This window comes from Hibiscus syriacus, unplaced genomic scaffold (genome assembly GCF_006381635.1).
Source record: "Hibiscus syriacus cultivar Baekdansim isolate YM2019G1 unplaced genomic scaffold, ASM638163v2 tig00111847_pilon, whole genome shotgun sequence".
Classification (NCBI taxonomy): Eukaryota; Viridiplantae; Streptophyta; class Magnoliopsida; order Malvales; family Malvaceae; genus Hibiscus; species Hibiscus syriacus.
In genome coordinates, this window is record NW_024063200.1 from 2,303,530 (window position 1) to 2,328,655 (window position 25,126).

Sequence of the window (25,126 nt, forward strand, 5' to 3'; positions counted from 1 at the left end):
TTTTTCACTCGAATAGTGGAAGGGAGGAAATTGAAATCCCTGCACATTCTTTTTCTTCTTGATCACTCTATAAGGTTTGGCACCATGTTTAACTGAATAAGACCTCACTGTATTAACCCCAGCTTCTTTCTTGACTTTAGTAATGTCAGAGCCTCTTATCTTTCCATTCTTGATAGCCATTTCGATGATTTCTCCACTTATGATGATGTTAGAGAAATTATTAGGGACAACCCCTATCATGTGATTAACATAAGGAAATTTTAATGTGCTGATGAACAAAGTAGTGAACTCTTTTTCAGTCAATGGTGGATGTACTTGAGAAGCAACGTCTTTCCATCGTTGTGAATATTGTCGAAAGCTTTCATTGCACTTCATATTCATGCTTTGCAACATTGTTCGATCAGGGGCCATATCATTCATGTGCTTGTATTGACCCAAAAAATCTTGAGCTAAATCCCTCCAAGAACGTATTTGAGTACGTTTTAGCTGATTATACCATCTGGATGCAGACCCAGATAAACTGTCTTGGAAACAGTGGATCAATAATTTTTCATTCTCTACATAGCCAGTCATATGACGACAATACATAGTGATATGATATGAAGGGCATGTGGTCCCATTATACTTCTCAAAATCTAGAACCTTGAACTTTGGTGGAATAACCAGGTCAGGGACCAAACTTAGTTCTTTGGCATCAAACCCATAAAATGACTCAACTGTCTCTATAGATTTTATCACCTCTTCTATATTTTCTAGTAGTTGAGTGAATTTTTCCTTCTCAACTGATTTGTTTAGGTCAAGGACCTCATTACTAATACAAAATTCATCAGGCTTCAACTCATAAGTAGTAGGACAATCAGTGGGGAACGATGCTCCAGCTTGATATGGTTAGTTCTTAACAGCGAAGTAAATCGGTGATTGAATTTCCTGGGGTATAGAGGTGAACTCAGGAATATGAACAGGTGTAACATCCAAAGAATTTCTGGGGTTTTCAACAAGACTCTTTCCAGCGGTCTGGTGCTTCTCAATCATTTCTTTCATATTGTTCAGTAGATTGATATGAGAATTTATGATATTAGCTTCAATTTGTGCCAACTTGCTCCTTAATTCCTCTTGTTTTTCTTTCTGCTCTATCTCAAATTTGGCTAGCCTATCCTCAATTTCTTTAGACATTTTTCTTGTGTCGTGCTGAGCGCTCTTGCTTCAAGGAAAAACCAAGATCATTTCGTTTGAAATCCTTATTTTAATGAATGAATGTTTTAATGTATTATGACAAAAAAATGCAAAGATGCCAAAGGCAAATGTAAATACGTGAATGTAATAATAAGAATACAAATTGTGCAATACAAAAGCAAACATGAAAATACAAATGCAAAGATGCCAAATGCAAAATGTAAAAATGTAAATGTAAATGTAAAAATGTACAAATGCAAAAATACAAATGCATGTATGAAAAGGTGTTTACTCAAGAGTGATCATCTTAGAACAGATTTCATTGAACACAAAAGTTTCGGTACATCAAACAAAACTTTACATATAGGGATATCTTTCACTTCTAACTTCTCCAAAGCCCAGTTAGTTTCCATTGAGTCTTCAATCTGCTTCATCTCCTTGTAAAGTCAGCTAAATCTATCATTTAAAGACCATATTGCTTGTCTGGACTGCAACTTCTTCCATGACATTCTCTTTCATCTTCTGTGTCATTTCTCGGAGTTGCTCATTTTCCTTTGTAAGAGAACCTTTATGTCCAAGAAGTTCTTGAACAAGATCGTCATATATGTTGCAGCTCTTTTTCAGCTTGGTGACCCCTGTTATCCACTCTTCTGGGGTACTTCCTAGGCCAACATTTTGAAAGGTTTGACTGATCTTCTGAAAATCTTCATACATGGTTTTCATTTCTGTGCTCAATTTCTTGTTTTGGTCGTTCAAGCCCTTCAAATAACATGCTTGAGCTTCATAAAAATATCCACTACTCTGAATGTCCCGACTGATACTCTTACCATAGACTGCTTTTGGTATCAATCTGGCAGAATCTTTGTGGAGTACTTTTGGTATTAATATAATTGGTTCTTTGTGTGCAGAACTTCCCTCGATCCTCGTAGTTTCTTCAGGATGTCTTTCCTTGGCCGCATCATATTTTGTTTGATCATAAAACTTTTTGTCCATTTACGATTTCTTTCCAATATGATGAATAGTCTTTCAATTCAACACCTTTTGGTTATGCCATGATCATGTAATGCAAACAAAAGAAATCAATATGAATAGATTAGAACAATGTAATATGCATGAAAAAAAAATAGAATAGTTAGTACCAACTAATGGAAAAAAAATCTATCTATCAAGGTATAAATCTTAACCTTATGCTTTCTAGTTCCATGATTTGTTTGGAAAATTTAATCTAACCGCATAATTTCTAGTTCGCATGCATTTATTCAGGAAAAAGAAAAGGAAATAAAATAAATTAAAAGCTAGAACTTATTTCTCCTTGTGTATACCTACTGACAAAATTTCGGCATGGTTTCAGATCAAGAGAGTTTCTAGGGTTTATTATATACAGGTTTTCAGTTCTATGAGTAAAGGTACTCGAACTGTCCTTGTTGATGCCCCCTTGGGCTGTCAACCCTCAATCCTAATCTATTACAGACTTAAGCGGATCGAGTTCAATTCGAGGGGATACATTTCTCTATACCTGACACGGAGAATAAATTCTCACGAAGACATAGAGCATATGAACCCCGAAAGTTACTTGCTAGGTCTGACACGGAGAATAAATTCTCACGAAGACGTCGCTTTCACTCCCACTTAAAAGGGACAAACTCAATTATAGAGCTTTATGTTATGCAATGCAAGTGTTGTGTGTGAGGAGAAATGTTCAAACCTCTAACAGACAAATAAAATAATTAATACCTTCATAAATAAAAAATATTAATAATATAAAAATAATAAGTAATAAAAAATTTGAAAGAAAAAATTAAATATATGAATTTTTAATTTCCAACTGATAGAGACAATTTATAGTTAATTTTAAAGTTTGACATGTCCCCAGTGGAGTCGCCAAGCTGTCGTAACCGGTTTTCGTCCGGGTACGAAATATTTATTTGGCGGAAAAATTGATGTGAATAAATGGTTTTTAAAAATAATTTGGGAGTCGCCATCGGCCTTTTGGGTCAGGTAGGTCGAATACCTAAAAAATTTATCTTTTAAAAGAGTTTTTAAGAAAACATCAGTTAAAAAATGAACTGATCTGCGTTTATAACCAAAAATTCGTTCTTTTTAATAATAAAAAGGGATTCGTGGTCGGTTACGTTTAGGGAAGGATTAGCACCCCTACAACGCCCAAATTTGGTACTTTTTAATTATAAATTGTCTCTATTATTAAAATTTTAAAAATTCAAAATATATTTAATTTATAATCCTATTATTTCAAAATTATATAAAAAAATACTTAAAAATATCGGAAAAGGACTGCTAGGTGCCTTAAGACATCTCTTTTCTTTGATATTGATAAATATTAATTTAAATTAAATAATATTTTTTATAATTTTTAATTTTAAAATACCAGAATAGGACATCCAGTTGTATTAAAACTGTCCTTTTCTTCGATATTAAAAAATAAATATTAAAATAATTTATTAAAAATATATATAAATAATTATTTATTATATCTATTTATAACTATATAATAATAAAAGTATTTAAATATATAAATAAAACAATAAAAATACAATTAGAACGATATATTTAAAAGCAGTAAAATAAATGAAAACATTTAAAATTAGTGACTAAAATATAATAAAATTAAGATTAAAAATCTAATTCATAATTAATCAAAATTATAGGGATTAAACATACTATTTTTTATTTTATTAATTTAATGATTAAAATAAAACTATATAAAATTCGGATATTAGATTAAAATAAATTAAAAATATAAACTAGGGATTAAAATATTACTTATTAAAATTAAAGGATTAAATCTGTTATTTATCCTAAATATATTATTTTAATACAAAGGACTAAAATAAATAAAATTACAATTAAAGAACCGAATTAAAAGGATTATTAATTGATTTAGTGACTAAAATGTAAAGTTTACAAATTAGGCTGACTACGGAAAGGATTTAACTATTATTTAATTACACGAATAGCCCTCCCCGAAATGGCGTCGTTTGGGAAGGGCTATTTAATGCCCAAACCGGCTGGCCCTTCGGGCCAGCTATCTCATTTTTCTTTTTTTTTTCTCTCTCAAACAGAGAGAGAGCCAGAATTCTCTCTGGCCTCTCTCTATATTCCCTCACCAGAGGGAATCCGGCAGCCGTCTGCCGCCGCAAATTCTGCCGCCGACCACCGCCTCCGGTGGTCGGAAATTCCCCAAATTCACCTAAAATGTAGATCTAAACACCCTAAGACCGAATCCGGCCTTTGTTTCCCCAAAAAGACTCCTAATCGGAGTAAATCTATGAAAATACCTTCGGTATTTTCTGTTCTCCGGCGATGTTTAGTTCTTCCGGCGATGGTCAAGGCTTCTTTAGTAAGCTTCTCTCCTTTTTTTTTTGTTGTTGCTGTGTTGTTGTTGACTGGGATCGTTGGTAGTTTTTTTATCTCTCTCTGTCTCTTTTGTTTTCTCGTCTCTCCCCGTTCTTCTCTGTTTTTGCTCGCAGATGGGGTGATGGCTTTATAGCCATCACTGGTGTGGCCATCGGACCGGGTAAAAGAATACCCTTCGGTGAGTCACCGGACTCCCAGTGGTGACTCACCCCATAGCCATGGCGTGGACGGCTGGCGTTGGAGCTTCTGGAGCTTTCAGTTGGGACGTGGCAGCGGTGGAGATGGCGAGAGCAGCTGCGGCGGCCGCGTGGCCCTAGGGTATCATACCCTAGGGTTTACATCTGGAGGTTCTTGGACCGTTGGATCATGTCAGATCCAACGGTGGATGGATGATGGCGGCTGGGTTTAGATACAAACCCTAAACGGGTTTAAGGTTACACATTTGGGTTAACTGTTTGGGCCATTGTATTTGGGTTAACTGGTTGGGCCAGACTTGGCCCGTTTGTAATAATAAAATAATAATAAAAATAATAATAATAATAATCATAATAATAATAATAGTAAATGGAAAAAAAATAGTATCTTCACAACCTACATGCCCCTCCCTAATTACATGCACTGTACTCCGCAAGCAATGCCGGTGGAACTCCTTTACTGGTGTCGGTAAAAGCACATGATCAAACTCTTTAAAATGGTAAGTAATAGAGTGAGTTTTGGAAAGCTCAGTAATATAGAATTACCAGATGAATGCAATAGGCCATCAAGTATAAGGTAAAGCATAAATTCCTTAGCAACACAGTCATCATTAGATTCTAGTGGTGAATTCAGATTCCATTAGCTAAGTCTTAAGTTACAAATAGGAATTTACAGTTTGAAGGAAGTATTTAGAGAGATACAAATTCAGAAGATTAAATTAGGGAGTCTAGTGTGTTCTAAAAAATAGAAAAATGTGTATAAATCCTTTAAAAACATTAGTAGTTTAAAACATATTTTAAAACCAAAATAATACCCTCCAATCGAACACTGATATGTAGTTCCCTAGAACTGCATCCATAAGGAATTACCCTAGGCCCATTGGGCGTAGGTGCCAACCTAAGGGAGTACCTTGGGTCCATAAGGTCTTACCATAGCCGAAGCGTAAGTGCCCAATTGAGGGGTGTGCCCTCAGACCTAAAAGGACTTACCCAATGTACACAGCAGAGTAGCCACCCTAAGGGAGTACCTTAGGGTCTATAAGGTCTTACCACTAGGCCCTTTGGGCCTAAGAGCAAACCCAAGTGTCACCTTAGGTCCATAAGGAATTACCAGTTTGATCAGTGTTGAACCTATATGAGGAATTACCAGCTTGATTGGAGCTGATGCTACATACTCCAAAATCCCACCTAGACAATTTCCCAATAATTGGTTCATACAATAAACAGTTGATTCCATGATCCATAAATCATGAACGATTATATTTTCCAGTGAAAACAGGTAACCATAGGACACATATCATGTAGTCATAGTCCATATATAGTAAATCAATACATCAGTAAATCCGTAATTTCAGAAAATCTCATTTTAAAACAGGTAAAACAAAATATATGACACATCAGAAACACACTAGAAGATCCAGTTATTTTCCGGAGGTACTTAACAATTATCAAGCGGGGGAAACAAGAAACTTATGTAAATTGATTGAATTTTTTAAACAATATCCCTATAAAAATGGGTTTGATAGTTACCAAATTCATTAGTCATTCAAGAAGTGATTTATCAAGATCATACAATATTCAGATATTTTTCGGAGGCACTAAGTAATCATAAAGGTGTTCATAATCTTTTACATCAGAGTTACTTGAGATTTCATATATTACATAAGTGATTCCATTATTTAGGTAATCAGAGGCATTTTATACATTTTGGTTTCTTGAATAATTCTTAGTAATTTAACCCAATGAGAGTAAAATAACAATTTATAGAATTTAGGATTTATATCGAATTATCAGGATTTTGAGTTAAATTAAACTAACCAATCCCAACATTGCGATACTTGCCAACCATTCAGACCAAGGTACTTCACCATTATTCACTTCTTAATACTGATTGCTCTAGTATCTTATGGATCTTATGGAGAAGAACAAGTATTCCAATGGTATTTATTTCATTTCTATATTGCAACAGTATCTATTTCATTTATATATTGCAATGGTATCAAGAAATATCGATGTGCTTGATTCGTGGTTCATAATCTTTATAAACAATACAACATAAAAGTTCATCAATGTTTCCAGACTTATCCCAGTCATCCACTTAATTCTAGGTCATTGGGGGTACTTAGATAATTTAGTATTCAAGTTTATCCCGATCATTTCGGAGTTTCTAGAGTAATTCGATCATTTCAACAATTCGAATACGTACAATACTTCCATTTAGTTCAAGTTTATCATAAATATAGTTATTTTGAGTACTTCATATGTGTAAAGTACTTTCGGTAAATTTTATCCTTTGAGTGTTCGCTCAGAAATTAGAAATTCTAGGTTGTTTTCCCATCTCAGAGGTTATGATCGATTAACAGGGTTATTTTCACTTTCAGGGACAATCTTTGTCTTTTATATCACACGGGTATTTTCGTAGTTTCTTATCCAAATATTTTCGACATTGAACCTTTAACAAGATTAATCAAAATTTACGAGTCCTGAGATTAATTGATTTACTGATTAAATCACTAAACTTAGATTTATCTCTTATCAATATTTTATTTACTTACACGAGTCAACTGAGTCTTATTGGGTTTACTATCTTTATACCGTATTCAATTTGAGTCCATCAATAATTAACTCTATGTAATTGACTAATAGCTCCAATAATGCTTTAACAAATCACCACAATGTACCACAAAGCATGTATAAGGAAGTAAAGTATTATCTTGATTTTTTAGCCACATCGGTTAACTAATTAAACTCCATTTGATCGCCCTCAAACTTTAATTATACTTCCCATAATGTCTCGGATACATGGCAAAACCAATTATATTAGAAACAATATTGAAACGTGAAAATTCGCATTGAATCAGAATATACAATATCAAAAAATAGCTTACCGAGTTTGAATTTTACAAAACATACTTAATATTCTGACTGAGGACTTCGAAAAAACATAAAATATAATTTTTCAAAATTTTTGACTTTTTAGTCAAAGTCAATAGTCAATGGTCAGAGTCAAATCAACTCTGGTCAAGATCAACGAGTTGATTCTGTTTGATTTGACTCAACTGGGTTGAATCAGTGAGTTAACTCAGCTTGACTAGTTTGGGTTGACTCAGTCGGGTCAAACAGACCAGATCCAGACCGGATTGAGCCAGTTCGGTCTACTTGGACCATTCTAGAAGGGACTAAGGCAGGGGAATGAGCCATACGCACACGTGGCGGCGCATTACAATGCGTACGACACTGATGAGGGAAGTTTTGGGTGACTGATCGCTTTTAAATCTTCTACACGCTACAATCAACCCAAATTAACACCAAAATCCAATCAAACATGAAGCAATCAAACGGAAAAACAAATCAGAGCTTTCTAACGCCAACAACGGAAGAAACGAAGATAATGGAGCAACCCACTGGTTGGGTTTTGGTCAGAAAAGTGTGGAGACTCTGACAATAGTGGCAGTAAAACGAACATACATCGGAATAGACGGAAAAACACAAAAAATTGGGGTGGCAGTTTTGTTCTCTGATGGAGCTTTGAACGTTGCACACAGAAAATGGCGATGGTACACGACGTAAGAAGCATTGGATTCTAATCGGATCATGAATACGCTTCTCCTGGTGTTGAAGGTGTGTCATTGGACTTCTGGATCGACGTAAAATTGCAAGAAAATAAAAACAACGGTGATCTAGTTCTCGGTAAAGCTTCAAGGCTTCCTTCACGATGAATGATGCTAATTTTCGATAAAGGGTAACCTAGATTTTGGTCGCATGATGGTGGCGGCCATTCCGGTGAGGGTGGTGCACGCCAAAGACGATGAAAGATGGCAGATCGATGTGAGGCAACGATAGGGGAGTTTTAAGAATTCTGGATTTTGGTTCGATGGACAGAAAAGAGGAATTAATTTAGGGATTTAAAATCCTAGCTAACTTTAAGAAATAATTTTAATAAATCAGATACTAACAGTAGCCTAGTCTAAATGGTTGGAGTATAACTGACCTTGCCCTAGCTCTAGGGTTTAAGCCATCCCAACCACCAACTTCCTATTTTTTTATTTTTTCCATTGACCAATAAATTGGGTAAATTCAGGGTTAAGTCTCTGAACTTCTTAAACTTACGAGGTTGGCCCAGAATCTTTCAAAACTACCTATTAGTCCCTTAATTAAATAAAATAATTTAAATAAACATTAAATTAGTATCGAGGTGTGACAACTCTTATCCCTTTAAAAGAATTTCTTCCTGGAAATTCACTCAAGTCACAGAAATGCATAAGTGAAGCTTTCAACCATTCTTCAATATCTTCAGGTAGGTTTTATAGAAGTACGATTCCTCTACTAATCCTTAACCAGCTAAATATAAATTCTCGTCAGAACTCTCCCTCATCATAATAAAAGAATCTGAACATAATTATCCTTGTGGAAACAATTCGACCGTGGCTACTAGGTTAGGTTCATAGAGCGATAACATATTTAAATTTCATTTCTGGAGTCGGGTTTGAATTTCTTGGATAAGTAACTCTGACATTACTCGTGAGGTACTTTACAGAATTTAGACAAACGTTACTGGTATTCTTTTTATGCATAGGTCGAGCCCGAATGGATAGAAAACTTAGGTTAGCTTATTACATAGAGGAACTTGACTTTGGAGTTATGGCTTAGAGAAGTATGGTTGTAATCACCATTTTTTTTATTTATTATTTTTATATAATATTATAATATTAAAGTGTAATATTTTTTTTATTTTTATAACATTGTTGGGGTTATAAAAACCTCAACTTGGATTATAACAGGGAGTTTTTTCTCCCAAACAATTGGAGAATTAAGGTAATATTTTTTTTTCTCCATTTTCTTTCTTTCTTTCATTCTTTTTTTGGGTTAGTTTGTTGTTTAGGGGGTGGTCATTATTGAGAGTTGGCTGACATGCAATAGAGGGGAACTTATAGGCAAGCAAAGCCGGTTGTTGGTAACCGGTTGTGATCTCATGGGTCTTTAGGGGTTTTGGTCGAAAGCAAGGAGAGAGGAGAAGAGTTTGTTGTCACTTAGACCTTTATTTGGCTTTCTTCGGTCGGTTTAGACGTCGATCGGAGCTTGAGTGGTTGTTGTTGAGTGGAAGGGGTGTTGTGGCCGGCGAGGGAGTCATTTGAGCCTCTGTTTTTTTTCTTTGGTGCTATCGCGTGGGGAGAAAAAGAGTGAGGGAGAAAGATAACGGGGGGAGGGTGTTTAAAATTAACATGTTTTAAGGTTAAGTTTCATTATTCTCGAGTCCTCCTAGTTTCAGCGTGTTTCACGCTTTGGTTACCTTTTCAGGGGAAAATCACACCTAGGCCCCCTCATTTTAGTACCCCTTTTTGTATTTTGGCCACCTGTTTTAAGGGAAAACTACACTTCAATCCTTCAACCTCTGTCGCATTTTTGCATATTGGTCACATGTTCCCTTTTATACTTTTTTATTTTATTTCAAATTTCATGCATAACTTTCTATTCATTTCTATTTCAGCCACTGTTTAATTAATTTATTTTTTGTTAACGTTTGATTCGATCTTGCGATGACCAGATCCGGAGTATGACACGCATTATTACAATCAAGACTTTACTAATTTCTAACTCTAGCATTTTTATTAATTTGTTTAAATTATTATATAACCTTGTGCTTACCTACTCCAGGGAATGATCCACATTATTACAATCTGGACTCTATTAACAGCTAACTTTTCTAACATCTAACCACTAACTTTTTATTTATTTATTTATTTTATGTTTGAATCATGTACGACCCTGCGAAGACCCTCCTCGAGGTATGATTCGCATTATCTATGGTCCAGGTTAAAAATTAAAATTAACGATAACACTTTATTTTTTATTGCACTTTTAACTTATGTTATTTAATTTTATGCACCTTTAAATTTATGCTTTTTATTTTCTTTATTTAGTTTTGGTCTTTACATTTTATTCGCTTTAATTTTCTGATCTTTTATTTTGTCCCTTATTTTTTAGCAATTTAATTTCAGCCCTTTAATTATTATACTTTAGTTTATGTTTATTTTATTTTAGTCCTGTGGATATGTATGCATGTTTCATATTTTTTATTGAGTGCCTTAATTTCCTATCTTGCATTTTGGGCATAATTTAGATTACCATATTTTTAAGTTTACCTTTTAAATTTAAATTCCTTTTGATTTAGTCTCTAGAGCTTTTAATTTATTCAGATCACATAATTAATATAATTAATTAAGATTAATATTAGAGCCTCCATCTTAGGCTTAATTTCACATTTAGTCCTTAAATTAGGAGAATTCTTAATTTGTTCCTCGCTTTAGCTTGAGGTTCCATTTTGATTATTTGAATGGTAATATTGATTAATTTAAGTTAATATTAAAGTCTCCACTTTTTGTTAGATTACAATCTACTCCTTTTAATTTAGGGAGTAATTTTAGATGACCCTCGCCTAAATGCTCAAGAGACCATATCGATTATTCGATTTAATAATTGATTAAAATTAATCTAAGTTAATATTAGAGTCTATATTTTGAAGTTAGGCCCTTAGGTTCCTAAATTTTTATAATTTGACATTGTAAGCTAGAAAAAGCCTTAATCCACTCTTAGTTTAATTAGGGTTCATAATAAATTATTTAATTGTATCTTATTTTAAAACCTAAGGCAATGTTCACTTATTAGGGGACCAATAATATATCTATCGCAAGTATGCTCAGGGGGTGACTACTGGTGATTCCTGAAATAGGTCGACATCCTTTTCAAGACTACATCATGATTTCAAAAATCAAGGCAATGTCTAGTTATTGGGCACAATAGTTGATCTCATACATTCATGCTAGGGGTGAATGCTATTGGTTGTAATAAATGAACATCCTCTTCAACTTTGCATATGTAATATTTTTAAATTAGATAAAGTTTAAACTCAAAATTTTTAATTCTAAATATAGGGTAGTTAACTAGGTACCAATTTTTGGGTGATGTAGGGGTGTTAATCCTTCCCCACGCGTAACTAACTCCTAAACCTATTTTTTTTGTTTTCTTAGACCTTAAAACTTTGTATTTTGATAAAAATAAAATGATTTATTAAAATCACCCAGTTTTTATGGTGTTCCAATCGCACCTTAAAATGATTGGTGGCGACTCCTCACATTTCAAAACCATTTCAAAGAAAACCCCTAAGTCGTACTAAGTTTTTCCTCACCCGGGAAAAAAATAGTGTTGACAGCTTGGTGACTCTGTTGGGGACATTTTGTTTTTTAAACAACTTGAGAGTTGAGCCACGAGTTGGTTACCCTATATTTAGGATTTTAAAAATTATGAGTTCAATCTTATTTAATTTACAGTTCATTATGTTATTTCAAAGAAAAAAGAAAAATAATTTTTTTTCTCTCTGGTTAATTCTTAAACTTCTGTGAATATTTATGACTATTGCATATCATAGCTCTAAACCCGAGCTCAATCTCAGTTTACCTAAGTAGAGGAAATATCAGACCTCATGGAGAGCATTGGGCTTCCACATGTGGGTCTGACAAATTACCTCAGGAAAGCATCCTAAATTGCCTGTCTGAATACTAGTTTTGAGGTACGCTTTTAGTGGTGTTATCCCCTAAGTAGAATCCGATTCGCAAGTCTGTAATGGGACATAATTGGAGTCAACCTTAGCAGGTTGTAAAGATGGCTTGGGAACCATTTTTACTAGAACCCATCCTCATGTAGAGAATTTAGTAAACCTACCCACTAGAGCATGTTGATAACCTATGAGAACTAGAACGCATGTGATTAGGATTCTAAATTTCTTTTGTATGTTTTATTTTTTCAGTCTCAGCTTTGAGTTGTATTTAATTATTTTGGCTAAGCTTACATTTCTGTGAATAATCATTTTAACTAACTTGATTCTTTTTGTCTAGTTTATACTAACTTGACTTCCTTTTTGTGCTTTGTTATATTATTGTATGAGCATAACATATCGTTCAAAGATATTGATCCCTGAAATAATTGCTTATTTAGAAGATTCTTGAAAAGCAATACCCGTAACAATGCCTTTCGATGTTCTAGATAGAATTTCAAAGATTCTTTTGTGGACAAAATGGAAGTTACAAGGATTTAAAGTCATCATATCTACTAAAAAGACAAACAGGACCCAAGAAGATTCAACATTGAAGACAATAACAGAAGGTTGTGAACTGAGACAATGGAGAGGAAGAAAAAACTTTGAAGATTTTTATAGTGCTAGAGTTTAACAAAAGTGACTCGTTATCCAATTACTCGCACAAGTTGTAATCTTTTATTTTCACTTCCCCATTGTACTGAGGCATTGCTAGTTTTTCAAGAATTGTTCAAGGAACAATTATTTTTGGGATTAATCCCTTCGTTGCATTTGCATCTTCACATTTGCATTTACCTTTACACCTTACACGTTGTTATAGGTCCTACCTTATTTTCTTTCTGCCTTTTTTGCATCATATGACATGACATACGCAAAAGGGTTTCGATTATGAGTGGTCACCAATTAAAAGGTTTTCATAATGAAAAAGGGGTTTCATGATTAGGTAGACCCCAATATAATTAGAAAATGGCATCTGAAAGAAGTTCTGAGAAGAGTAGAGAGTCATACGTACAAAGATTGCATGTCTAATGAAGAGCAAATTGAACTGCAACAAATAAGGGAGAAAATTTCCAAGATGATGGATAGAATAGGTGTGCTAGCCAAATGAGAAGAGGATTCTATGCAAAGGGAGAAAGAACTTGACAAGAATAATTCTATAACACAAGAGGCTACTTTTGAACAAGGTGATCCAAGCGAACTTGAGGAACCGCACGTAATTATTGTTTGCATCAACATGTTGTCGAGAAGTGCAAAAGAAACAGTCTCCAAGGAAAGATGTATGAAGAGAAGCTACATTATTCAAACTTGTTGGTGTATGAGGATATACTCCCTATGTTGGTGCAGATGAACCTTCTGACTCTAGTTCAGTCTAAACTGAAAGAGCCTCCATATCCAGAAGGATATAATTCTAATGCCATATGTGGTTATCATATTGGGAGCTCGGGGCATACAATGGAAGATTATGATGCCTTGAAGAGTAAAGTTAGAGATCTTCTTCAGTCAAGGTTATTGAGTTTCAAGCGGGGAAAATCTAGGTTCTCTGAAGGTTCAGATGCCACCAAAGTACATGATAATAAGAAAATAAAGGATAACATGAATCTAACTATAATAGTTCATCGTTTGAAGCTAGTTGTGAAAATTAAGGTTCGCTCAGTAGAGACTCATCTCATTGATGACTGGAAGTTAGGAGGCAGTGTTCCTCTCTTTGATCTTACTCCTATCTCATATAGAGATTTATACAGTAAGTTGTTAGAAGCACGAGAAGTGACCCCGCAGTATGTGAAGCCTTTGTAACCTCCATACCCGAAGTGGTATGATGCCAATGTCAACCGTTATCACGTAAGAGCTCAATGACATTATATCGAGACTTTTGTTTCTTTTAAGCATCGAATTTATTGTCTACTAGAGCATGGAGTATTGGAATTTGAGAATGAGGGTCAACTTGGTTCAGTAGCCAAACGTCTAGTCGAGGTGAAGCTGAAAGAGTACAAAGACAAAAGCATCAGTGAGGGTATTCAAAACAAAAAGTGTATGTTAAAATACAAAGCCCAAATACGTCAATTGTAAAATGAAAAAGATATTCTGAACAGAGAATTTGAAGCCATGCAAGATGGCTTTCAAAGAATAAGTCAAGCCTTTCAAGGTGCTGGTTTAGACAATACTCCAAAAAAGTAAGCAAAAGAAGCCTCTATCTTGAAAAGTGACGTTGAACAATGGAAAAGGAATGTAAAGTGCATGAAGGTATAGCTAAGAGGTGCTCTCATGATCTGTAGATTGCAGAAAATAAATGTAAAGTAGCCTTACAAGAGTTGGGGATATGGAAAACAAAGAATGAAATGTTTAGAACAGTCCTTACCGATGTAGAAGCTTCATTTCTAAACCATAATTGTAAGAAAAAAGCTTAACTAGAAGCTATTAGAGCCGATAATAAAACATTGATAGAGCTGGTACATGATTATAGAAATCTTGCACGAGAACTTCATAACCGTATCGAGTCTCTTACGAGAGAAAATGGTCAATATTGCCTACAGCTTCAATGGTTGAAATGTAAGGTGGAAAAAAAGACTGCGATGAATAAGGACGTTACTCAAGAAAGCAACATAGCTCACAAGTTGGTCGACTTAGCTTTCTTTGCAAGAGATTTGAAGCAGATTGATGACTCAACACCATATCATGCTTGAAACATAACCTCACTCCTGAATGAGATAAAAAAGCTAGGAGCTAAAGCTATTCATTATATGTAGTTTGGTTATTCGATGTACTGAAACCTTTTGTGTTCAATGAAAATCATTTAAGATGGTTACTTTGGATTGACAACTTTTTGCATGCATGTATGGCATTTATTTATTTAAATGTTTTATGTATTCCTTATAAAAATCATCAAAATAAGTTATGGAAGGTTGCATAACAGTAATACCAAGATCACCCATTCATATTCTCCTCTACTCTCATTATAGATAAGAGGTTAGAAGCAATAGAGCAATCCCAATGTGATTTACGATATCAAATACGAGACCAGATGGTCGTACTACAATAGAGTATGGGAAATCAAGCATTAGTTTCTCAAGAATAAGTATTGGGTCAGATAATTAACATATTGGCTACAATGGCCGTCAATAAAGAAAGAGTGTCTACTGAAGGTGTCAATATCATCAAATTGACATACCAAGGTTGGTTGACCACCTTGGGACATCCTATTTGGATAAGGGGAAGAATATCGTGCTTATCAAGCAAAGGAAAAATTAAACATTTAAAGGGGTTGGTTGAGGCAATAAAGGTAGAAGAGGTCTCTCATAAAAACCTAGACGCGTAAGAGCTAAGCTTAGTCCCTACTTTGGTCATTCCTTGTAATTTTAGGGTACATGAGTTTGAAAAATATAATGGTACCAGTTGCCCATTAATCCATCTAAATATGTTCTATAGAAAGATGGTGGGGTACTTGAATTAAGATGAGTTTTTGATTTATTACTTCCACGACAGTCTTACTGGACCGACTCTGGTATGGTATAGCCGCTTGAGCAAAGAGTAAATTAAGTTATTGATCAATTTAGCCAATAACTTTATAGAAAAATACAAATATGTTAAAGACTTGTCTCCAAATCATCAAGATCTCCAGAAATTGAAGATGAAAGTTACTGAGACCTTTAGAGAATATGCATTGAGATGGAGAAGCATGGCAGCTCAAGTTTAACCTCTGATGCCAGAAAAGGAAATATTACGTATGTTTCATAACACCTTTGCAGACCCTTTCTTTGAGTTGTGCTTTCATATTCAACAAATATTTTTGAAGATCTTTTCTCTAGTTGGGAGAAAATAGATTATGTAAACTCCAAAGGGAATATAAAGATTGCCTCCAAAAGATCAGTCATTCAAAAATCAAAAGACAATGAGGTGAATGAATGTAATGTCCAAGTCTTTACAATTGTAAAAGAAAAAGGATAACTAGTTGCTCGGATCAACCAAAAAGATTCTTCGAATTAGGAATGCTTTAGAAGTGTTCCAAATACTTATATCAGAATTGTTCCCTCATCTTTTTAAAGGTCAACACGTAACTCCAAGACCAATGAAAATAATGCCAAGTCCTTCTGGTTATAGCTACGATAAAGATAATGTATGTGATTTCCACATGGGAGCACCTGGGCATTCTACAGGGAACTATGGTCCATTGATGAAGGAAATAGAGATGCTCGTCAGTAATGGAACGTTAACTCAAGAGTTGGTTGAGCAATGGATTGCGAACCCGATTGGGGCACTAAAGCGCTAGATGCAACATTCAATTAAAGAAGTCGCCTTATAACATTAAACGGACAACATGAGGCGATATAAGATCACACGACTTTGTTGCTCTCCCTCTATGGAGCTTAGTTGCACTCTCCATGAGAAAAACATGTTTTTCTTAAATTTGATTTCTCTATTTCTCTAATGTTAGGAAGTTTTTAATGTTTTAATTGAAAAAACACAACTCTTTTCAGACTATGAGCAATGAACAAGTTTCAATATTGAAATTCTCTAAATATCAATTGGATTAAAGGTTCTTTGAAATATTAAAGTTATAAATCTTCGATAAAGTGACAAAAATGAACCATAATAAAATAATAACCCTTGATCTTACTCTAGAAGATACACAAGAATACCATACCCTTATTTTATAGGGAACAAGATAAGCCTTCTCCTCGCATGAAGAGACAATTAAATGCATGTCATTCAGGTATGTGTAGGAGTAGACAAAATGGGGCATATTGCATATGAGGTTGCAAAGCTGATTGGGTTCTACTTCTATTGATGACGTTCGATGATGATTCTAATATATTCAGATGTAGTAATTGAGTAGATGAATTTAGTTTAGGTCAGCTGCTTCGGAATTGAATTCTAGAGATGAGATTTTCAGACCTTCAACGACACCCATACTATAACAAGTTCTCCTCAACAAGCTTAATAAATTGAATCTATGTACCCATGAACGTAATTATATACATATACAATAAAACTTGAGTTGTTCCTCTAAAGAAATTGGTTAAACACTCGGCTTTATGAATAGATTCAGCTAGCATGATAAAGGCGATTATAATATATATATATATATATATATATATAATAAAGTTGAATTCAGCTAGCCAAATAATGGCAAACTAAATCAAATTTACTAAATAAGGGGTTTCAGTAAAAATGGACTAAGGGAGTTGAGGAACACCTGTTATAACCGATCTCACACAAGTACTCAGAAATTTTATATTTAGACTGATATTTTCGACACTGACTCTACTAAAGGAGTTTGCAAAACTTGAACAAATGAAAGATTTCAGAGAATTGAAACGGAGGTGGTCCAAAAAGTCTAGCAATTGAATATGCTAGTTTCTTTATTTTGTCTGCATCTATCTAATATGCCAAGCCAAGAGAGATGGATATGTCACAAGTTTCACATGGACATATAAACAAATGAGGATATCTCGATGGCTGAAACCTTAGAAAATATGAAGCCAACCTGAAGCTAACCCACCAGTCTTGACACTTGTCAAAGGAGTATAACTGTGAAAATTTAAAGAACAATTGATTTTTTTTTATATTCTATGAACTCATGTTTATGATTTACTTCAATTGTAAGCCTTAATTAAGGGGCAATACTTTAAAAAATTCTTTCATTCTTTGATTTCTAAAATAAAAGAAAGGAGATTTTTTTTTCAAACAAGAAAATCTCAAGTGAAACAAGTCCTTAAAGCTTGTGAGGCTCATTCTTCCTCTATTGGAGAAAAAGAAAAAACGATGCCAGAATAATGAAGCTTTACACAATCTTGAAAGCAACTAGTCTGAGATATCAGAAGGATTAGAGGATATAATTTCTAACACTTCCTTATGACATTGTCGCTAACCCGTCAAGAAGCAGATGATTGCCTTATTCGAAAGAGGCACATATCCCAGCTCTTAGTAAAAAAATGCAAGACATTCCTAAGTGTCCATCAGATTGTGGCATTATGAAGAGAATCCCTCAAGCTATTCAATAACATTGATGTTTAGTGACAGCAGAGTTAGACCAATTGAGATTAAGATTTTGGCACGAAGAGAACCATGAGTACCCACATTAGGGCATTATCTAAAACCATATCTCGTTGAGATAACAAGATTCAAATCAAACAGACATGGTGAATTACCTTCGCCGCTTGGAGTGCCACAACCAAAAGATGAAAATAAAGAGCTTACCTTGAGAAATATACCATTCATGCTTCAGTTGGAAGATGAGTCCTGAGAAACAAATTTGATCGAGCGGTCGATTCAGGCACATAAATGGTGTCAAGGCCATATACCTGATCATAATAAGAATTCAAGAGATAAATCATTTCCTCCAAAATAAAGACAAAAAATACCACAAGATGGTCAAGATAATAGCTAGAAGATTACAAACCTGAGTTGGCAAGTTTCTACCTCGATATTGAGGCAGGTTCCATTCAAAGATGATCAAGTGAAGGAAGACTGAAGTCACCACTTTGAGGAGAGAAGAAGAATTATCAATATTTCTGCATACAAGAAAGTCATACATTACATTTAAATGCATTCATCTTGTCATACATATATACATAATTCTAACAGATTTTTCAAGAAAAGAAGAGAAAGAAAAGTTAGAATTCAAGTCTCAAATGGAGGGAATTGCGTTAACAGTGACATAAACTCAATAATTGAGGAACCCAATACACAGAGCAATCATCATTTTTGAAGTGGAGCATGTTACCCATCTAATGTGTATTTTAGAAACTAAGTATGGTTTTCAAAGGTTTCTTGACATGGTATTTTTAAATGAGTTTTCAAAGAAAGTCTAATTTTCAGAAGTTTCTTGAAGATTAACATGGTGTTTCAAAAGAATATTTTAGGAAACGAAACCTGATTGTCATGGGTTTCTTGATGTTTTCAAAAGAAATTTTAGAAACTAAGCCTAATTTTTAGGGGTCTCTTGATATTTTCAAATGAGTTTTGAAAGAAGCTAAGTCCAATTTTTAGAAGTTTCTTGATGATTTTAAATAAGTTTTCAAAGAAAGTCTGATTTTAAGAAGTTTCTTGATGATTTTTAAATGAGTTTTAAAGAAATTAAGTCTGATTTTTAGAAGTTTCTTGATGATTTTTAAATGAGTTTTCAAAGAAATTAAGTCTGATTTTTAGAGGTTTCTTGACATAATGAACTTTTGAAAGAGCTACCTGATTTTAAGGGGTTTCTTGATGATTACTTCTAATGATTTTTTTAAAAAAAAGTTAAGCCTACGTTTTAGGGGTTTCTTGATGATTACTTCCAATGAATTTTTTAAAGAAACTAAGCCTAATTTTTAGGGGTTTCTTGATGATAACTATAAACAATAGTTTTTAAGAAACTGAGCATGATTTTCAAAGGTTTCTTGTTGAGTAAGTACTTCAGGCCATCAGTAAGTCTTTCTAGCATGATGCTTAAATCCTTCGAGTCATCTATATGTCTTTCCAGCAGGATGATAAGTCCTTCGGGCCACCCATAAGACCTTTGGGCAGGATGTTTCACATGATTTTCAAAAAAATGAGAAAGTGATTTCCAAAGTTTCTTATTTAAATCTTTTTTGAAAATTGATTTTTTTAAAAGTAAGAAAATGATTTCCAGAGTTTCTTACTTAATAAGACCTTCGGGCCATCAATAATTTCTTTCGAGCATGATGCCTAAATCTTTTGGGTAATCTATAAGCCTTTCGAGCAATATGATAAGTCCTTAGGGCCATCTGTAAGACCTTCGGGCAAGATGTTTTCATATGGTGTTCATAATAATAATAATAATAATAATAATAATAATAATAATAATAATAATAATAATAATAATAATAATAATGATTGTAAATGTATATGCTAAGGAAAGCAATTTTGTGCAAGTACACACAATCGAATCAAGTAATATAGGGTAAGTGAGTTATCGTCTCCTCAGGGATTGGTTTAAATTTTTAATCTTCACCACAACCAGAACTAGTTGTGACAAGCTAATTCCTACTATCTTATCAAACTAAAAAGCTATTATTAATAAAAACAAGAAAATACTATAATGTATGATTGCAAAAAAGTTTGGTCGAGACAAAATAAATATGCAGACTATTGAAACAAAAGAAAAACAAAGACAAATGTTGATTTAATTATAATTCAAACAACCTCACATATTCAAACTTATCACAGAACACTTGTATTAATCTTTTGTATTGCCAAATAATTATTCTAAGTCCAGAATGAATTATTATGACATGCTTAAGCCGCCCGATAGGATTAATAAGTATTCTTAGACGGTTGCTATGACAATACTACTTAGCGTTAACTATAACCCTTGGTTTTTCAGACTGTTGTTGTAGTAATACCTCTCAGCATGAACTATAGTCATTGTCTATCATACTCTAGCGTATATCCCTTTTAGTCGATTGAAACCCGCTCCTTATCTCTAAGGTAGACAAGTTAGAACATCATCATCTGAGATCCATTCCATTGTTCATGTAGATCTATCTTAATTCTCTCGAATATAAGAATCATTATCCAGACAAAAGATAATCTCTCGATGCTCTTAAATTGCCAAGCCATGTTTCACCAAGACCATAGGAAATCTCTCGAAGCTCTTATAGTGTCAAGGTAAAATATTCAAAAAATGAACAAAACAATCATGAGCAAAATCACACGTCATCATTCATAAAGTAGAAAATAATTTTATAGGTAAAACAAAGATTAACACTAAGTAAGATAGTCATGGTGCTATCAAAAAGTCATCCAAGTATTATCGTTTAATACAACCCCATATACGTAATGAAATTAAGAACAAAGGAAGAACGACTCCTAAAATCGGGGGCTCTGTCACGACAATTCTAATATGTACCAAGCCTGCTTTGGTGATCAGCTTCTCTCGAGACTTGATCACCGCTCTGCTACAGTCTGGCTATGGAGGAAACCAAGGAGGGTCGGTTGGTACATGGTGGGGAAGCACTGCAGTTGCTCACTCACACCTTCAGTATAGCTCTTCTATCTTCCTCATTTCCTTTCTCTTTGGCAGCTATGGTTAGATATTTATAGAGAGGAATCTCCTAGGGTTTTCCATGAGTGGAAATTCCTTAAATAATCGTTATTGTCTTGTCTAGACTAAAAAAGGAAAGGTGTCTGTCAAAATTTTGAGGGCCTTCTTACATGTGAAGGAAGTCGTACAATTGTCTTATGACATAGGCAATTTCGTTATACCCGCTTCAGACTTTCCAGATAAACCTTGCCTTGGTGTGATAAATATGCTCCTCACGTTCTTTATCTTCTTTATTCCATTGGCCCTTATGAATTTTATTTTCGTGACTGAAATGTTCTTCCTCTGTAAGTTTCCTGCACATACACAATCCACACAAATCCTTTCTCCTCAGTTGTATCAGTTAAACCAAATAAATCTTGCCAAAACAAAACTTATCCACCACAAGAAAATGCAACCTAAATACAACTAAAATGTTGTGTAAACTTTGTTTAGACGAGCAATAACTTAAGTAAAAAGACTAGAAATTGAGTCTTTTTTATAGAGTTATCACACCCCCAAATTTAAGCTATTGTTTATCCTCAAGCAATGTACAATAGCTAGAAGAAAATTAAAATTTTCATGGCAAAGCAGTGTTATGAAAATCATGTGGTTTGAGATTTCAGCCCTCAGTAAAAATTAATTTTGGCCTCAACATGTTTGACGGTCATATCAGTCAAGTCCCTTCCCGAGTCAGGATTCCTTGATATTGTGTGTGCGTGAATGTAATTGGTCTATGCATTAAGGTAATTAGAAAACTTAAAGTAAGGGCTTCTTATTTGTCAAGGCATCAAATTATTTGTTAGGCTTAGTTTACACTCCTAGTTATTTATCAAATTATTTTTGGGAGTCAACTCTTCACACCTACCTTCCCACACTCTAGGTGAAAGGAAGCATACCTTCCACCCCCAAGCTAGTTAAGTAGAGTCATCCTGTAACTACTTTCATTCACTCATATGCCTCGGCAACTCTCAATTTCTTATGGAGTTTTTATGTTTATGCCTTTGCATAGAGGAGTGTCCCTTTTATTTTTCATATTTTAAACACTAGGGAGTTCCACCTTAACCTTAAAATATATTTGATGACTCGGCAAGCATAATGCTCTTTCCTAAAATTTCACTGATTACCTTAAGCAGGGACAACCTACAATCGTGTTTGTAATTTTCAAAGAATAAAGCCTAGGGTTGGTTCCCTTCTTTAGACAGCCTTAACAATAATTTTGTCCTAGGCAATCAAATTATGCATTCATCATTGGACATCCCTAATCCATTCCAAACAATAAACTTAACATGCTTACGTCATGACAACCAAAATTTTCAACCAAATATCATCAATTGCTTTTTAACAAAGTATGGTACAATAACTCCCCCAAACTTGAGGGATGCATTATCCACAATGCATGCAAACTAACTACATGTATCTATATGCAAATGTGAAAAAGAAAAAAAATTAAGATGCGAGCTTACTGTGGTGGTGTGGCTTGACTGGACGCCCTTATTCGACATTGTTTAAGAGGAGGAGAACTCTTTAATCATGAGTCTACTGCTACTATAGTTGAGGGTGATGGCTGAAGGACTCGGTCTACCATTCACTTGATACGTCTCTTGGTGCTTGGGGCTCGTGCAGGAGTTAGTTGTTCTGTAGGAGTGGGTTGTGCAGGAACTGGAGCTTGACTTTGAGCTGTTTCTAGGACTGGCGTTGCTTGACGGATGGGGGATTATACTGTAGCTTGGTCGGGTTATGTTGGGGCTAAAGTGAAATCTTCATCGGTGAAGAAGTTGGGTGGAATCTCCTGAGTGCTTTTAGATGTTGAGAAGGAGGAGGTCATCTGTGTCGCCATGGCCTTCCTCTGGTACAGGCGAGACATGGGTGGCCAGTGGTGGAACATCTGTGGGTACTTCTGGGGGGACATTCAATGTCAAGGAGTGGGATTTACTGCCGCTAGAAGTGTGCTTTAGAATGACGTTGAGGAAAGGCGACAAATTATCGGTTGTGATCGAGAGTAACTCTTTGAAAAAGGTGTTGAGTTGTGCGACGTACTCAAAGAAGATCTCCATGTGATCCTCTAGGTGCCCTATCTTCTCATGCGTTTCTCGCATGTACGTGACCATTGCTGCCATTCTGTCCACGGGAACATATTTTATTCCTCTCTACAGACCTTCATGTGGGGCGTTGTCATCGAAACTCATCAGTTCTGGTACTTTCTTTTTGGTGATACCCTCCTTGGATTTGATGAAATCCTTTAAAGGCTCCTCGGGGACCTTCTTTTTCCAATACAGAGCGGTTATCAATTTAGGAAATAAGAGGTTACCCAGATTTCTTTTGGCGCACTTATGGATTTGTTCGAATATTAAATCTCCAACATCAATATTTCTCTTATATATTATCGAGTGTAAAAACATAAGTCTTTTCACGAGCACAGTTGTGTTATGAGATGTTGGCATAAGTTTACCCTTGAGAAAATGATTCCACAACTTTACCACTGGCTTGAGAGCTCGTCAATCGACTCTCTTCCTTGTTGGTGCATTCCCTTCGAACTTATCCCACCCGAAGGAAAGATCTTCAAGTACTCCGTCATAGGTTTCTTGGTCTGCCTCAGCCACAAATTTCTTATGCTACTCCTCCACTTTCCCCAACTTGAAGTATCTATTGAGTGATGAAGGGGAAAATCGAAGGAACTTCCCTCAAACATACACCGTGTGGATGGATGGGTCTTCGAGATGGGTGTAGAACTCTCTGACCATCACCGGTGCTATGGCTTTGGGGTGGTGAGCAAACTTCTCTCAGTTGTGCTTTCGAATTACGTCCATGACCTTCAGTCCGAATGGCTCTTCGTTTTATGGTGGAAAAATGAACCCATCTTCCAAATACAGTTACTGTTTTTGGAGGTTTTTAAAGCTTGCCTCGGCTTCGGCTGTTTGGAAATGCTCAAATATTGGCGTTAAGGTAGATCATTTTTCGATCTTGCCATGATATCTTTTTGGTGCAGTAGGTTTAGTGGCGGCGATGAGGGAAATTTTGTTTTAAAAAAATTTTCTTGTTATAGTAAGAGAGTGAAACACGATGAAGAAGAAGGAGTTGAGGGTGGTTTATTTTTCTGGACGGTTAATGGGTGGTATCTTTGGGGTAATTCGGTCAAAACAAGAGGGGAAAATATTTTTGCATTGATTGCATGATCTTTGATTGGACGTAAAGTGGGGGAAAAGATACTTTATCTCTTAATTCTACCGCCCAAAGTTCCTTGCCCTAGGGTTTCTCTTCCTTTTATGCGTGAACTATCTCCCCAAGCTGCCAAGTGTACTCTACATGCCTAGAATAAAAAATTAAAGCAAAACGGATAATAATTGCATAAAATAACTTAACTTATTTATATACATAATTCAAATTTTCGTTGCATAGGAAACTAATTTTGTTCAAGTAAGGCAAACTCTTGGGCATCATGTGCCATTGAAGCCGGTTTGTTTCACATGAATGGGGCTCCTTTGTATTCCTTTAGCCTATGTCCGTTCACCTTGAAAATGGAACCATTGTCTCGGTTTTTTATTTCTATTGCTCCATTGTAATGGACTTGATGTACGATGAACGGTCCTGACCATCGTGACTTTAGCTTTCTTGGGAATAACTTGAGATGCGAATTGTAAAGCAGTACTTGTTGTCTAGAATAAAATTTCCTAGGCAATATTTTTTTGTCATGCCAATATTTTTCTATTTGTTTTCTCGTTTAGTTCCAAGAGTATTCTTTCTCCAACAAGCTGAGCATCCATGTTTAACTTT